Source organism: Acromyrmex echinatior, chromosome 3, assembly GCF_024713525.1.
Source record: "Acromyrmex echinatior isolate Ae372 chromosome 3, ASM2471352v2, whole genome shotgun sequence".
Taxonomy (NCBI): domain Eukaryota; kingdom Metazoa; phylum Arthropoda; class Insecta; order Hymenoptera; family Formicidae; genus Acromyrmex; species Acromyrmex echinatior.
In genome coordinates this window covers 3,158,712-3,176,311 of record NC_141854.1, presented here as the reverse complement: position 1 = coordinate 3,176,311, position 17,600 = coordinate 3,158,712, and the positions used below count along the sequence as shown (strand labels likewise).

General features: G+C 32.0%; 1 long non-coding RNA gene across 1 annotated transcript in view; it reads left to right on the top strand.

Annotated features, from left to right (window-relative positions):
- Nucleotides 1–3,744: 3,744 nt before the first annotated feature.
- LOC147910120 (uncharacterized) overlaps nucleotides 3,745–17,600 on the top strand; it is a 97,036-nt gene continuing 83,180 nt past the window's right edge. The window contains exon 1 of the long non-coding RNA XR_015544437.1: nucleotides 3,745–4,733. This is a non-coding gene — a long non-coding RNA (uncharacterized LOC147910120). The remainder of the gene's footprint in view (nucleotides 4,734–17,600) is intronic.

Below are 17,600 nucleotides of genomic sequence, written 5' to 3'. Positions count from 1 at the left end.
TAATTTAGAAAAAGTTCAATGATTTTATGATGAGAGATCATTTCTTTAATAAGAGTACACCATACGGTAGTTAGTTTTTATTGCCTCGATAGGTTTTGTCAATTCCCGCTTATATTTGAATTACACTAATTTTAGACATCATAAATGTTACATTTCAGCAACATAAATATAAAATGAACCTTAGATGAACCAAAAATTATTGTAGAACAGAGTTGTATATCCACCCATTTTCTAAATTTTTATGTATATTTTTTGTAACAAATATCTAATCGATGTAGTCGTAAACATGCATAAGCAGAAGTTAAAGAAAATTAGATAATGGTTAAAGAAAGAGAAATAATGAAAACATATATCTTTCTCTCTCGCAAGATTTTGACAAAAATGCCTTATGATGTGACTCTTATTATATATAAATATTGTAACTTATACGTGAATACAAAATTAAATTTATCTAATAGTTTATATTTATAAGTGTGATTTAAAATAATTCCATTTTAAGAAAAATTAGGACATTCTGATCTCAAAAATAATTTTTTCAAAATTAACTTTTTTTTAAATTTAAGTTAATTCAATCTTAACTTAACTTTTATTAAGTTAATTTTTTATTTCTTCAACTTTTTATTTAATTTTTATTAATTTTATAAGCGATTAACTTTAACTTAATTTAGTTAAAAAAAACATTAACTTATCCAATCCTGATTATTAACGATCCCGTTCCAATCAGCTAAACTTTTTCACGCGTCTTTTCTTTTCCTCCTTCTCTTTTCCTCTCACTTTGAGGAGAAAAAGATACCTTACTGAAAAAAATCATGTTATAACGTTACACGATAAAATCATGTAATTAAAATATATAAATCACGTAAAGAATTGTCCAAATCAGTACGTGATTTTTTTAAAATTACATATTTTGAAAAGTCACATGATGATATGTTCTTTTTTTATCATTCAATTTTTTATTAATAAAACGATGATTATAAAAAGAATGAGATTCTCCAATAAGTTACGATACGTCAAAATGTCGTTATTAATTAAAAGTATAGTCTTTTTGGAGTTATAATATTATTTTGACGTCATTTTGATACCATAATAATTTGTGTTCTCCCAGATTGTACAAAAAATCCAAAAAGAATACTATTTTTATTTCCGACTTACTTTATACAATAAATTCTTGTACGTTCCATTCCATTTCTGTTTTAAAAGTATTCCTGATAGATAATATTTCTAAAAGATTTTACTTTTATGTTACCAATTGTAAACTCTTTTTCAAATTCAAAGGATAATCTTTTCCTAACCTATTTCGCTATGAAATCGAAATAACTTTTAGATGGTATTATTCTAATGAAGCTTATAAAAAGTTAAAAGATATACTTATGGAGTCCTTTCTTGATCATCGTGAAGAAATTCTTTTTGAATTTCAAACAGATTTTACGCTATTCATAACAAATTTAAGAAGGTGATTTGAGTTCAAATGGATTAAGCGTGCTATTTGAGTCTCGGTCAGAAATAAAATTGGCTGTATTTAACAGAAAAAGTAATTTTGCAACCGTTGTAAGATGATTGGTTTATATTACATCCATTTGAAATCCAGTGAAGAATTAAGGGAAAATATCAATATTAGCTGCTTTTCATTTACACACAAGTGAAACTGAGTCTGAAGTGAGCTGAGTATTTCATACTCAGATTAATGACTCATTATTTGCTTACTTTGGTAAAAAGTTATCACAGGTTCGTAACTTCACTTTTAAAGTGAGTTTACAAGACTCACTACAACACACGATCTCAATCTTGTAAATTGTAGGTAAAAACTCAGTTAAATTTCACTTGTTAGAATGCAAAAGGAACGCGCATTTAACTGAGTTATGACGTCACGAGTGGGAATTGTCTGAGAATCGGTGTAAATAGAAAGCAACGATTGTATAAAGATCTCACAACAGTTGCAAAGCTATTTTTACTGCTGAACTATTGAGATCTAATAAATTGAGGAGATTATACGCAAAGCTTGGAGAATTACGATCGTTAAAATCACGTGAGATAAAATAAAGTGGATAAGAATCGAAGTTCACGTTTCATCGCGGTAATCTTTTCATGGCATTGCGACCTGCTCCAGTTTCGACTGTCACTCCCTCGAAATATTAATTCGAAACCAAGTACGCGACGATTTTAATAGTTATCTCAGATGTTCATGATAGACGATTTAAATATCACTTTTTGGTTCTTTTAAAAATTCTCATGATAAGCATTAATGTAGATATGTATAATGCTCATGCATGAACATTTAATATTGTATTAAATTATAAAATAATATAAAGTTTTTTGCTATGAGATTCTAACTAGAAGTTAATTAGCCGCAGAATGTTACGAGCTACACGAATGCACGTGAATTTAAAATTACCTGTTTCGATTAAAAAAGAAACTTCGGTAGACTCATGTATAATATTTGTATCCCGCTAAATACAAAGTAATAATACCATTATATCAATATTATTATTTCCTACAATGTAATTACATGTTATAATATGTTTATATTAGATCTGTTACCGTTGTTTTTTAATTAAAAAAAATTTTCATTCAAAACGAGATAAATTATTAAAGACAGAAAAAATGAAGATATTGAATGCAAAAAGCGAACAGATTTATTGTTAATCAGAAAATTGTAACATTGATGTAATGTTATTGTTACTTTGTATTCAATGGGATATTTGCAGTCAGAAAAATGGTAAGTGAGAAAATCTTTAACAATAATACCTCGTATTATTATTCAGTTTCATTAATCGATAGTAATATATTCAAATAAGATCATTTATGCTTGTTTCTACCAATATAGTTGAAGAGTAAGTTGAATCGAGATTAAGGCAGGATTGGGAAAGTTTCTTTGTAAAAGTAATTAGTTACAGAGTTACGGTTCTTTTCTTTCAAAAAGTAACTGGTTACAAATTACAATAAGTTATCGATTTTAGAATAAATAACACGTAGTTTCAGTTACAGTTATTTCAAAAGTAGTTATTTTAAATACGTCCTATTTTAAATACAAAAATCTTATAAATAAATTACAAAAATCTTATACATTCCTAACATTACTAAATTATTTTATTTATTTACTAAATATACAATTATACGTTACACATTATTCATAATAAAAATTGATATATGTATATGCTATATACATTTGGAATTAAATTTAGGATTAATATTAAGACACGTTTCAATATTAAAATAATTCTAACTTAATTCTTAATATACATTTACAAAATATAATAATTTATCAGGGATATATTTCACACGAAAAACACTTCATTTTAATCAGCACCAAATATTGATAAGTAAGTTATAAAATAACTGTGTGTGGTATAAGTAATTATTAAATTAGAGTTATAAAAAAGAACTGTAACTAAGTCAAGTTACAGTTATATAAATAGAAAAAAGGAACAAAGTTATAAATTACAGTTACCGAAGAACAGTAACTCTAATATCCACACATTTCTATTAGTATAAATTAACTGTAATCTCGCTTTAACTTACTCTGTATCCGTTTCTAATTCTTAGAACTAAAAAAAGACAAAAAGTAAGTTAAACAAGATTAAAGTTAATCTATATTAAAAACAAGCATCAATTCATCATTATAATTTTGCGCTTGAACGTAGCGGTAACTAGACGTGTAGAGTATCGATCGAGACTCGATCGAGTATCGATCAATCAAAGAACGTTCAATCAGTTCAAGTATTGCCGGTTAATATCGCCAGTATCGCGCAAAGTGTTCGTTCGCAATAACTTTATCTTGTCGCCAATTTTTCAACGCTACGTACTCTGCGTAACAGTCGATAGGTACTCGCAGAATCCCCGATTGCGCGTGTGTATTTTCATAACAGACCGCGAGTATTGAACTCCGGTATGGAAGCGACAGACGCGTCGGGATCAAAGTGGCCGATTTGTCGAGTGACACCGGTCGACGGTGATTACGCGTGACGTGCGCGCGAATAGACGCAAAGCAGCAAGCGGCAACGAGAGAACGAGAACGGGCCGGCCACCTGACAACGAGAGCGAAAGGAGCGAGCGAGAGGAATCGGCGCGGGTGGGATGTGGGAAACGGAGCGGGAACGAGCGAGAAAGGGGAACGAGTGAGAAGGTGGGAGAGACAGACGGGTGGTTCTCTCGGCTCTCGGCTCTCGGCGATCGCGAAGCGAGACGAGGATCGGAGCCAGTCGTGCCGCGCCGGCTGCCGGCTGCTTCAGTTCGCAGTCGTTCGCCGTCGCGTGTGTTTCGCGTTTTGCGCCGCGCGCGCGCGCCCCTCGTCCGAAGTGAGTGTGTTATTCCGCTATCTTCACTACGTTGAACGTTCGCGGGACCACCCGCGCGTCTTCCCTCCGCACCGGTGCGTTTCTCTCACAGTCACCTTGGGACTCCCTACTTGGGTTACGTTCACGTTCAGTTCGCATCTCTCCCTCGCGTGTCACCCTCGCGCGAACGCGTGACGAGAGGGTGAACAAGGGGATCCGCGTGTTCGCCACGCGTAAATCGCATCGCGGAAGAATGTGTGCCGTAGCGATATCGTTCGGCGGTATTGTTTTTCAGTGATAGATCGGACGAGGGGGGGGGGAGAGATTTGTCAGTGAGGTGATCAGTGCCTGATCTGCCGAGGGAGGAGATCGTCACCGCGACCTGGATTTCGCACATACGGGAGACGAAGATGAAGCTGGAGTATCCCTGTCGCGTCGAGGGCTGGCTCAATGTTTGTGGTGAGTGCACGCGATTGATGTTTACATGTCGTGAGTCTTGAACGAGTGTCAGAGGACGATTATCGGAGCGGCGACCACTTCAAGCAAAATTCAATCTTGTAGCACGGCATGGCGATAGACGGTTGCTGGTTATTGAAGATCAATAATAATATATGATTCGTGCTTTGAATTTTGAAATATCAACAGTTCGCAGTGTTTAGATAAGATGACAGACAGATAACAAGTTCTGGCATTATTTGAATAAATCTCTTGAATAAAAATCTGTTATAGGCTGCGTTCGGAAACTTCATCCGAGTCTATCAGTCATTGTATCTTTATTTATTACTAATTAGGTATAAAACGATACTGTTAAATTTATAATTCAAATTATATCCCTTTTATAGGTTGCCACTGCTCCTATTCGATATATCCTTAATTCGATATATCCTTTAACGGACTTGAACAATTTAACTCAAGGAAATGTAATATTAAATTTGACACATATTTAGTTGATGTTATTTATCAAGTGCTTACATTAATGTGGGCATTGTTTACTTTGAAATTAATCACAAAAATTTACATTTTGATGTACATGGAAGTTACAAATAATAAAATATTATTTAATTCAAGGTATTAAGTTACCATTGCTCCTTTAATATCTAATAGCGAAGGATATATGGAAATGACACACTCGGGATTTCGGATGAAGTTTTCGAACACAGTTCTTATGATGGTGGATATTTTTGAATAGTCAATTGAGAGCATGCGACACGACGCTTTAAAAATCGCGAGGTATGTACTTATCTATTATCGAAAAGAAGCGTCATATCTTCGGCAAATCGCGAGGCGGAATTTTACGTCCCCGTGCGGCGTTACCTACAAATTGGAATGTATACGATTTAAACAGGAAATAAAATTTTGGGGAAGGCTAATACGAAGAATCACTCATCCGTGTAGAGGTTGAAGCTTTGCATTGTCGTCTGAATTTAATCCCTCGAATGCAACGAGAATCCGCAGGTTTTGGCATCACGCGAACTGCATGCGCTTTGTTGCATAATGGCAATCATTAATCACTGTATAATGGAGAAGATAAAACAAATTAGAAATACAATGCATTTTATATTTGACTGAATGGGCTTTGGGAGTTTATAACATTAAATGTACATATATTAATTAAATCTTAATTGTCTCCGAATTAAATTAATTATTAAATTGATGTAATATATACAGAAATTCGACGTACATTGTCATATATTGAGTTGGCAAGGAAGTAATTGCGTTTTTTTAGCTCAAAGTTATACAATATCTTCGTCAATAATGAATGAAATTTAAATTTAAAAAAAGAGTTTCAAAGCTTGAAATCTCTACTTTTAAAAGCTTACTATATTTTTTAAGTTTATATGAATTTGGTAATTTTTATATATCAAAAACTACGAGAGGAAAAAGACGCAAAATTTTCTTCTCACTTTGTGTGTTTGTAAACAATAATGTTTTGTGCCCAAAACAAATTTGAGAACATTTTCGACCTATCGTGAAAGCTTGATATAGGGTGGGCCATCTATTGGTACGTTTTTGAATTTCGTCGTATGGCAACACCGAACGAGCTACAGACCCGAAATTTTGACAGTTTATTAGTCATACCGTCCGCGGCACGAAACAACATGTTTTCTCTTGAAGAGCGTTTTGAAATTTTAAAAACTTATTTTCAAAGTCAGTGCTGTGTCGCCGAAACTGTACGAATTTTGAAAAGAAATATGGAGCACCGAAGGAGCTATACGCAAATTGGTGAGGAAAGTTCGTGAGAAAGGGATGTTAGTGGATGACAGAAGTGATCCCAGAGCTCGGACAGTGCGCACACCCGAGAATATTGAGGCTGTGGCCCAAAGTGTGAGACAATTCCAGCTTTGAAAAACAATAGTCCAAAATGTCATTAATAATTGGGGTGACCGAATGGCATACTGTAAGGCCAGTAGAGGGAGCCACATGAACGAAATCGTTTTTCATTCTTGACGCGGATACTTTTAGCTTCACAACAAAAAAAAAATTAATAAAAAATATCAATGTATGCTCATTTGATCGCATTTTTAAAAACGTACCAATAGATGGCCCACCCTGTACTTTCTCTACAAAATCGTTTTTTTTTAAATTCCTACAATTTTTGATTATTGAGTTATCGCGGATTAAAATAAAGGATCATTTTGACTTTAATTGCTCCATTAAAAATTGTCATATCGCAATTTAAAAAAGAGATTCTTAAAGCTGAAGCTTTACTCTATCAAGATATATTTATATTTGTTGGTAAGAAAGTAATTGCGATTTTTACTGATAGATGCCTTTTAAAAAAACGCAATATAATGACACAGGTATAAATTCTACAAATTAAATATTTGGAATATTTGTGCATTTTTTTAAAGAAAAAATTAGATAAAAAAAATTTAATCTTTTATGTTTCTGTTTTTTTCTTTATTATCCAGACAATTTCACTTAAACTTATGTCACTAATGAACGATTTAAATATATTAATTCAATTATTTTTATTAGTACATTGGGTCATTGACATTTTCCGTTTTGAAAATCATTATACTGAGAGTAAAGCAAATATGATATTGAATTTGATCGTTATCAATCGTATGTGTACATAAATAGCTGCGACATTACACACATCGATTCGATAAAATTTAATTTGTTATCGAACAAAGCTCATGCAAAATTTTACATTTTAAGGAAATTTTTGTGTGTACGCGTTTCAATAAAATGTAATTATCACAAGCAACAACGCTTGCGTTTGTACATGCAAAAACGGCACTATCTTTTAGAACATAACAGATAATATAATAGAGCATGTATATATTTCTCTCTCTTTTATATATAAATATATTATACATTGTACGTCGAACCGGGCGAACTCACACATTTAGCTTACAAACGAAAACTGCAGAGTGCAGAGTTAGAAAGCTTTTTATCTTTCACTGTGAGGAAAAAAAGCGGAGTATTAAAAAAATTTTATGTTGAAGACAATTCGCGCGAAGTCTTTATTAACTACATTTTACGTCGTGCTTCGCTCTTTTTACTCCTCGCCGTAAATAGACTTTATAGCTCAGTCGCTAATTCTTCCAAGTATCGTGCGATTGTATAATTTACTGTCGTTTAATGATTTTTTTTTCCATCTCTCGGATACGTGATGTCTGTTCATAACGGCTTGCACAATCCAGTAACAAAATGTAATAAATAACAGTGAACTGTCGGATGTTATACGATAATTTTTTTACATGCATCTCGTTATGCGTTTCTTACGAGATTTGATGTATAGATTATTCTTTCTTTTTTTTTTGCACATTTTTCTCGCTTTCTCATCAAAACTGGTACATATCGCGTTGATATGTATCAGGTCCGCGAAAGAAAAAAAAAGAGAAGAGGGTGAAATTCTTTCCGTGCGGCGACTCTCATGTGGGTCCGGCGGGATTTCTTACGTCGCTAGGTTTAACGACTTCTTGCTTTTTCTGTGGATCTTGTATAAAAATCGAGAAACTTCAATTTTTACGGACCGCCCGACACGTCGTACGCGGCGCCTATCGATTCTTTAGCTGACCGAAGAAAAATCCTCGGTCCAGTCGTCTGTGTCGTGTCTGTCTTTTTACTATCGATACTGAACGAGGGCCCTGGTGTCCGTTAAACCCCATGACATTTTTGCAGGTTGACCTCTGAAACTCGTAGAGTAGACGTAACTTAGACTGCACAATGTGATTATTGGGAAATACTGAGGTCAAGAAAAAACTACACCTTGTTAAGAAAAGTTGTAATGTAAATGTTATGTGAACAAAAGTGTAAAAATTATGCATTATTACATACATTTTTCGCAGTGCAGATCATGAAATTGACGTAAATTTAATCATGATCTTGAGATTCTTTAGAAATTTAACAATACGAATGTAAGAGATTGAAAAAAGTAGACTGGAAATTAAAATTTAAAACTTTATGTTCTCCTTTTCTCGCTTGATTTTAATCTTAAAACTTGACAATGTATCCTATATGATATATTTTTTATAACCTAATATATACATATATGGCATACATGCTATAGACTTAGAGATTGTTAATAAATATAATCGCATCAAATATTTACTTAAATATGCTAATACAAATATATATATATATATATGTATGTGTATGTATATATGCTATTTACTTTTAACGTTCGTGTTCGATTTTTTTGCAATTTATTCACGTGTGAACCTCAACATTTCTTTATTTCTTTACTGGCGATCATCTGCGATTATCTGGATAGCATACTCGTGGGACTATTTTAATTTCCCGGCTTATCTTCATTGCCATTCTATATCGTGTGTATCGTCAAAGTATCGGCAAAGCCCCTATCGACCGTTATATCTTTTTTTCGCTCTCGAAGCCTCGCGCACATTTGCATCGAAATGAAAACATTCCCATTTGATCACCATCTCCATTGCAGAGGCCTTTTGTCTTTGCCCCTGCCATTGAATGGACATTCCCTGTATCATGAATTTGTACACATCCGCCATTCATGGTCTGTCGCGGAAATGTCCTTGTCTTTATTGAGATGATCTTCGAAGCACTTCCTTTGTTTTACCGTTTACTCTCTTCATTTTAGAAGTAGCAAGGAAACATTTTTTTCTTTTCTTAATTGGTCATTATCAATACTTTGCATTATAACAATCAACTTAGTTGCGCAAATGGCATTTTTTGATTATCGGATCATTTGCATTCGATTAAATATGTGCTATTAAAAATATTTTTAATGAACTTTAATAATTTAGTAAATATAATATATATTATATATAATATTATATATATAATATAATTATATATAATATATAATATTAATAATAATATATAATATATATTATATTATACATATATATACATATATATTATATACATATATTTTTAACATAATTGATAGAACCATATATATAAAATTATTACAGTAATAACACACACACACACACACACACACGCATGCACGCACGCACGCACGCACGCACGCACGCACGCACGCACGCACGCACGCACACAATTATGTATTGTAAAAATGGAGTTCCTAATATTACTTTACTATACAATTATAGTCATAAATAACAAATACATTTTTCTCAGTGTAATTCGACCTTTTGCAACAAAGTTTCTCTATGCAAAAATAACAGATAAGATATTATATACATATTTAAAATAATTGCTTATCGTAATAGAAATAAAAAATTAACTATTTTACAGAAATTTAATATTAGTACTGGCCAATTAATCTGATCAATTAATCACTTATTTTGATTATTAAAAGTATTGATATAACAATATAATACGCAAAATAAACGATTAATTGATCTATACTGATATTATATTTCTGTAAAAATTGCTTAGGAATTGGTTAGGAACTAGTTAAGATAGGTTAAAACTATTTAGAATTTTCTCAGAAAATTAGTTAGAATTAGGCAGAAATTGGTTAGAAAACGACTAAAAATTTATTATAAACCTAGTTAAAAACTAGACCAGAAACTAGCCATAAACTGCTTTGAAAATAGTCATTAACTGCTTAAAAATTGTTCATAAAATAAAAAAATTAAATAGAAACTAGATATAAACTCTTTAAAAAATAATCAAAAAGTAATCAGATATACCAGTAAAAATCTTGTTAGAAATTGACTAGTTTTACTATCCAGTTATTGGCAAAGCAAGCGTCGCCCAAACTTGTCAATTTCTGTTCAGTCAAACTAATTAGAAACTAGTTAGTAACTAGAATTCCTGGCCAATTTCTGACTAATTTTTGGTTTTGTTTTCTACTCGGGATTATATATGATTATAAAATAATATAACTGTATTATACATATATGGTATCAAGAAGAAAAAATATCTCGGTATATACATTTGTAAGAGAACGAAATATAATTTTTTTTTCTTAATAAAGTATACTTTTCTAATTTTTCGGGAAAAATTAAGAAAAAAAAATTATATTTCGTTCTCTTATAAATGTATATTCCGAGATATTTTTTCTTTTTTGTAGTGCAGTTCTATTCTTTTTTTATTCTCCGTAGTCGGCAGGCTTAGCATAAACTGGTTAAGTTTGAACGACCGGCTTCATAACAGTTTGCGGTCATATTTCATACTTTCTCGTTTACTTACTCTTCCGGAAATAATAGAGAGAGCGTTTCCATAGCACGTGACGAAAGGCGACGTGTTATCCACATAAGTCGCAGATTACTGTCCGCGCAGGTAACTTGCCACTCCTCTTGCGTGTGATCTGCATGAATAAATCATACGAGATCAAGAGAAAGAAGGGGAAGGCGGAATGAGGTGGCGGTAACCTATTTTATTCGATTTTAAAAACAAATTCACGACTTCTGTAACACGTTCTAAAAAATTTGTCGTATATATTTTTTACAAATATCGTCTCACAAATTATAACATAATATATTTATTTTTATTTTGCTGCAAGTATAATTGTACCCATTGTTTAAGAGTTTCAACAAGGACGATCCATACTAAACCCACTTTCTCCAACATGTTAAAAAATTTTAAAGAACATTATATGTACGTAAAAGTTAATTTAACGATAAAATACTTTCATTGAAAGAATTGATGACATTAATAAAAAACAATAAATTTGTTCTTTTTAAAGAATCTGTTATCTTGTTAACAGATATTTATATTTTGATATTTCTCGAAGCTAACCTTTTTTGGTTATACCAACGTCTTTATCATGATTCTTGATTTATTAAGGCATTCCCCTGGCCAAATTATTGAAACTCTGTTGACGACAGAACGAATTATTACGCGATTAAATGAGAAAATTAATAGCATGTGATAAATGTCAAGATATTTTTAATAAGCCTTATTTGGTAAGAAAATTTGGAAAGTTTTTCCGAATATGCAATCGAGGCGCAAATACTATATGCACACATTGTCAATAAAAATTTTAATAAAAATTTTACTTAATAAAAATTAAGATTGTTATAAAAATAATTAGCTTCTTCGTTTCTTGAGACATGTAGAAAATATAATAGATAACTTGACAAAAAATTGACAGTATAGCAATTTGTTTCTCCTTATAATGTTGATGTTGATTTATTTGTGTTAGATTATATATATATAAAGTAATATTTACAATAATTTACATTATGCAATTCAATAATTATAACAAATTTTGAAAAAAAAAATTTTTTTTCATCATTGGCAAATTGAGTGAGAACCTATTAAAATATTTCAACGCACGGAAAGAACGATTTTGTTGAAGTATCTAAAAATTTAGTTAGATATAAATCTGAAAATAATTTTTTTGAATTATCGAAATTACGTAGAAATCTTAAACATGATGAACGATGTTGCAAAAAGTTTCGACATTTTACAACCAGTTTAAATATCCTACACGAAATCCTACATAATTATTTTAATGGTTCAACAAAATTATTTCTAGATCTGCATCTAACTAAATCTTTAGATATTTTAGCAAAATCGTTCTTTCTGCAAGAAAAGCATTTTTTATTTTCATTTATTTATCAATGACAAAACAATGATAGACGTAATAAAACGAACACTGTCAAATGTATGATAATTAATACTAATCCTACAATGCGTTTTATTCATATATATGTATATATCATATATCGTATATATATATATATATATATATATATATATATATATATATATATATATCATTTCTGCATAATCTCCTGACAAAACGTGCGTAAATAATTGATTTATCGTACGATTCTCCTGCACAACGCGATTCCGTTGCTCTCGTTTAACTGAAGTTCGTACGCATACGGGTCTCCGTTCACCACGATGCCGCGATCAGGTTTATCAGCGATATTGCCATTACTACTTCATTGTGGAATTGCACTAGTGTTCCCAGTAATCGATATCGCGCCGCACACCCAGCTGTAAGCACGCTCGTAAAGCTTGAACTCGAGTTCACGGCATTCCGACTGCTGAGATACGAGCTCTGCCTTTTCCGTGCCTCCTTCCTTCTCGTTTTTCTTCCTCCTGCTTCCAATTTTTTAGCCAACGATTTTATTTATTTACGTTAGACACACATTACGTTAAACGTGTTGAAAAACTTATCTTTAAATACTTTTTACTGTATGATACATTATATTCAAGCACGCGCATACAAATATTTCATTATGTTATATGCGACATAATATTTGATAACAATAATTTGTGGTTAGAAACATTTTAGTTTCTTGTACAATAATGAATTTATATGGTATGTTTTACACTAAATTTTTTAATTAAATTAAAATTTTATGATATGTGTGTGTGTGTGTGTGTGTGTGTGTGTGTGTGTGTGTGTGTGTGTGTGTGTGTGGTGTGTGTACGTGCGTGTGTGTGTGTGTTACATATATTTTATATTGCTACATATCGTTTAACATAATTAACTGTAATTTATAATTAAGTAAAACATTTCCTGCTTACAAAGACCGGTCGATAGAAATTACTTTCTCACTCAAGCTGTTACTAACTTGTTTTACGTATATATTAGTTTAATTAACTGAGTGGCTGCATGAATTAAGTTATAATATATAAGAATAAAGATTTTTTTGAACTGTGAGAAATAAGTATATTCAAGTTGACACAGATTTATCAAGGCAATCAATACACATTTACACGTTTTTACTTTCACTTTTGATTATATTTTTTATTTTTGCAAATATATCTTATAAACACTGAATATTTCTCCAATCTTTCTGAGATGGAAGTGATTATGAAGAAAATCATGGCAGAGATTGTTAGATTACACAATGTGTCTTGTTGTATTTTCTCGCATCAGGGCGGTGCACAAATAATAAATATTGACGCAGGTTTGCTGGCGCCAGGTCTTTAAACTCTCTTCAGACTCACTTTTACGGCAAATGATTGATGCGGAAATTGGCACGTCGTTTTCGTACATGCGTGATCTTCGCAGAAAATCTGCATAGTCGACAAAATTCTTTAATCTTGTTCCGAGATTTCACGATATTATACTGTAATCATTCCACGTTATTTTTAAACAAAAACAGAATATATTGAAAACAAAAAAAAAGAAGAAGAGATTTTTACATTTAATTTATTTTAAAAATATTTTTTTAATTTTTTATTTTTAACTATCGGACTTAGGTATAATGAATTAATACAATATATATAATAGTATTAATACAATATTGATACAATATTTGTGTATTATAAGTTTTATTAATGCTGAAATTATTTTGAACATATTTCTTTAATAATATAATTTATTTTTTACAATATTTCTCTCTCTCTCTCTCTCTCTTTTTTCTTTCTGTTAAAGAAACTTTGCAAATGCGAAATTGACGGTTGTGGGTTTCATACAGCTTTCGTGTTTGCTGAGCTTTTCCACCCTCTCTGTTGGAAAACTTGGAGATCGAATGGCAAATAAGAGATATCGAATTCTCCCTTCGGTTCCACCGCAATAGGAGCAAACATGGGACTTAATATCGAATCGTTAGCCCGTAATGAGAGACGTGACCTTCTCTGCAAATGCCTGAGTGCATTGATGCACAAATTGGAACACGCTCGTCTATCTGGTCGTCATTCGCAATGCGCTTCAATCGGGGTCCGTAGTAAATATTTAAAGATTCCACTGGCAGCGTTTCGATATTCAGAGTTAAAGATAATCGTGTGTTCTATTTGTTTGAAGAGTCGATTCGAGAAATTATAACAGAATTAATGTGTGACGTACATTAAATATTTATATCATCTCTTTTATATTCTAATTGATATCTTTCAATATTTTGATAATGAAATGTTACTGTTTAGATGATTGTGCACGGAACGAACGGTTTTGCTGAAGTATCTAGAAATTTAGTTAGATCTAAAAATAGTTTTGTTGTATTATTATATAGAACGTTTAAGCGTTGATGATAATTCTGCAAAAAGTTTTCATATTTCCAGTAATCAATGTGAGCATTCTGCATAATTATTTTGATAATCTAAACAAATTTATTTTTCGATCTGTATCTAAGATATCAGAAGATCTGCGAGTTACGCCGGTTTTTTATCCATTGCTAATGCCATTATATAAAGGCGATAACCCACAAATCTTTCTTTAAAGAAAATACCCGTGAAAGCTTCAAAAGCATTAACAGATCTGTATCTAGCTAAATTTTCAGATACTTCGGCAAAATCCTCGATAAAATCATTCTTTCTGTGTGATTTTAAATTTAGTGACAAATTTTTAATATTTTTCATATAACATTAAAAATGTGTACGTGATATTTGTAATATTTTACAAAACAGAATGAACCTTGATATTTTACGTACAATATTGTTAAATTGATTACCAAGTAAATAATAGTTATATTAGGAATATTCTTTTCTTAATGATTTCAAACACAAATATTATTAGATAAACAAGAACAGGGAACGTTCAAAGAGATTTTTGCGTAAAAATTTCGAATATTGACAGACTTCGTAAAAATTGTCTTTTCTTGGGAAGACGTTCAAGGTCGCGATTTAATTATTGTCTCGTGTACTTAACGACGGAGAGGATGAAATCGAGCCTGCATTAAAGAGACTGCTAACGACGATGAGACTGTGAAAACCTTGAGCAGACATGGATTTACGATATTGCCTCCATTTTTAAATAATTCTTTATTTGGTACGTCAAGGTGTACGAGCGGCACGTGCGTCTCTTTATTGTGATATGAAAATCGTCACTATTAATATAGGTATCGCATATTACTGTTGAATCATATTGGATATGCGTTAAACGCCATTATGCGAAAAGCTGTATGTATTTATTAACGTGAATCACAATGATAGCAATGTAAAAAGGCAAGTTTTGCAATCGTGACGCGGACAAGGCAGTTTTAATTTTCTACCGAAGTTATAAATATGATTTGTGTTTGATGACAGTTTCGGATTATCGTATCAATTATCCTTGACTTACAAAGTTGGAAACAGAACGATTAAAATAAATAAATGAGCGAGATTGTATTCCGGTATCTGTCATGTATATACTACGCGTGGGCCTTGGAAGAGAGTAAACTTTGCGAAATTCGAGTTTCCGTTTATTCAGGCTAGACCTAGTCTTCTTGGCGAAGAACATATAATGTCTTTGATAAGTTACGGATTCGCTTTTATTGACATTACATAAATTCACAATGGTCACGAGAAAGTTGTTCACGCGAAAGCTGATTGTAATTGACAAACTGATTAAAGGGAAATTTCGTTCGCTTGTCTAATTATATAGTACTCTCCGAAGTCTCGTAGAGAATTTATGTACTTAGAATTCGGATTATATTGTGATCTCGATATGAATTGAAGCGGATATAAATACTCGTTCTTCCGGCAATTTACTCAGAATACATACAGAAACTTATTACATCAGTTTAATACTACGAGTTTCTCGCATCCGTTTACACAAAACATTTGTTATCTGTATTCGCTGAAAGCGTTGCATTGTTTCATTAGTTAATAGCGCTGCGGCGGTATTTGTAAAATCTGTCAAATCCGATTGAATATGAAAATAGCATCGCTATGATCCAAGATTAATCCAAGCCTGAGATCAATTTTAATAATAAGAATATTTTTGCTTATTTTACGTTGATTTTTGTAGTTTTTATACATTCATTTTGCTGCATGGAAAGAACGATTTTGCTAAAGCATCTACAAATTTTGTTGGATGTAAATAATCTGAAAATAATTTTATTGATTTATGAAAATAATACGTTGGAATCGCAAGCATGATAAATAATGTTATAAAAAGTTTTGACATTTTAGCAATTCGAGTGCTCTACATAATTATTTTGATAGGTCAACAAAATTATTTTTAGATTTAAATCTAATAAACTTTTAGACAGAATATAGATACTTCAGCAAAAGTCTTTTTCATGTAATATTATCCATGATATCGACAAATTTCTTTATTATTTTCATACAAATATTTAGATGTAATTTTTTCCGATTTTTTTGAAGATTTTGTATCGATATGTATCGAATGTATACTTTTTAATATACATTCTAGAAATTTTTTTATATACATTCTCTAATACACATTCATTAAGAAATACATAAAAGTGAATTTGTTTATTTTAATTTTGTATTCAAATTATTTAATATACATATGATAACGTGTATATTATCGAAGATGTTCGAAGTAATAAATTTCTGGTAGGAATCGTAAATAAAATTCTAACAGGAAATGTAAAATACCTTATGTGTGTGTATGTGTGTGTGTGTGTGTGTGTGTGTGTGTGTGTGTGTGTGTGTGTGTGTGTGTGTGAACTTCATGTCTAGGGAACATATCCTAAAGCGCTTTCTCCATGGAGCGATGCTTGAAAAATGCCATTTCGCATTCATTCCTATCTTCTATTATCCTAACGATAGACATATATGTATCTCTAATGCATCTCACCTTTCGGCGCGCATGTGTCCGACACGTCGTTTACACGAGAACGTTATGCAGAGGCGTTCAATGATTTATGAGAACGCGTTATGCAAATCGACAGCATCTCAAGCACACGTATAGGTGCATCCTCTTCGCGCATACACACGACGAGCGAATGGTGCGAGAGCTGAACAATATTCACCTTGTTATACCCGCGCATAAATACTATCATTCGCGGCAAAGAGATAGACGAGAATACGAGGTGAATCCGTGATTCACTCAGAGCGAAAATAGAGCAAGAGAGAGAGAGAGAGAGAGAGAGAGAGAGGGGGGAGGGAGGGAATAAGTAAATAAGAGAGTGGGAGAGGCTCTCGTAAAAAGAATCTGCAGTACGATATCAGCAATGGCTATACAGCAGCATCGAGATCGCGTTAACCTCTGCTCTTATTGCCGTCTTCCTCGTGCACGATGTACTCCAATGGCAAATTTACTTAATGATAATCGTATCGTAGACCAATAATTAATCG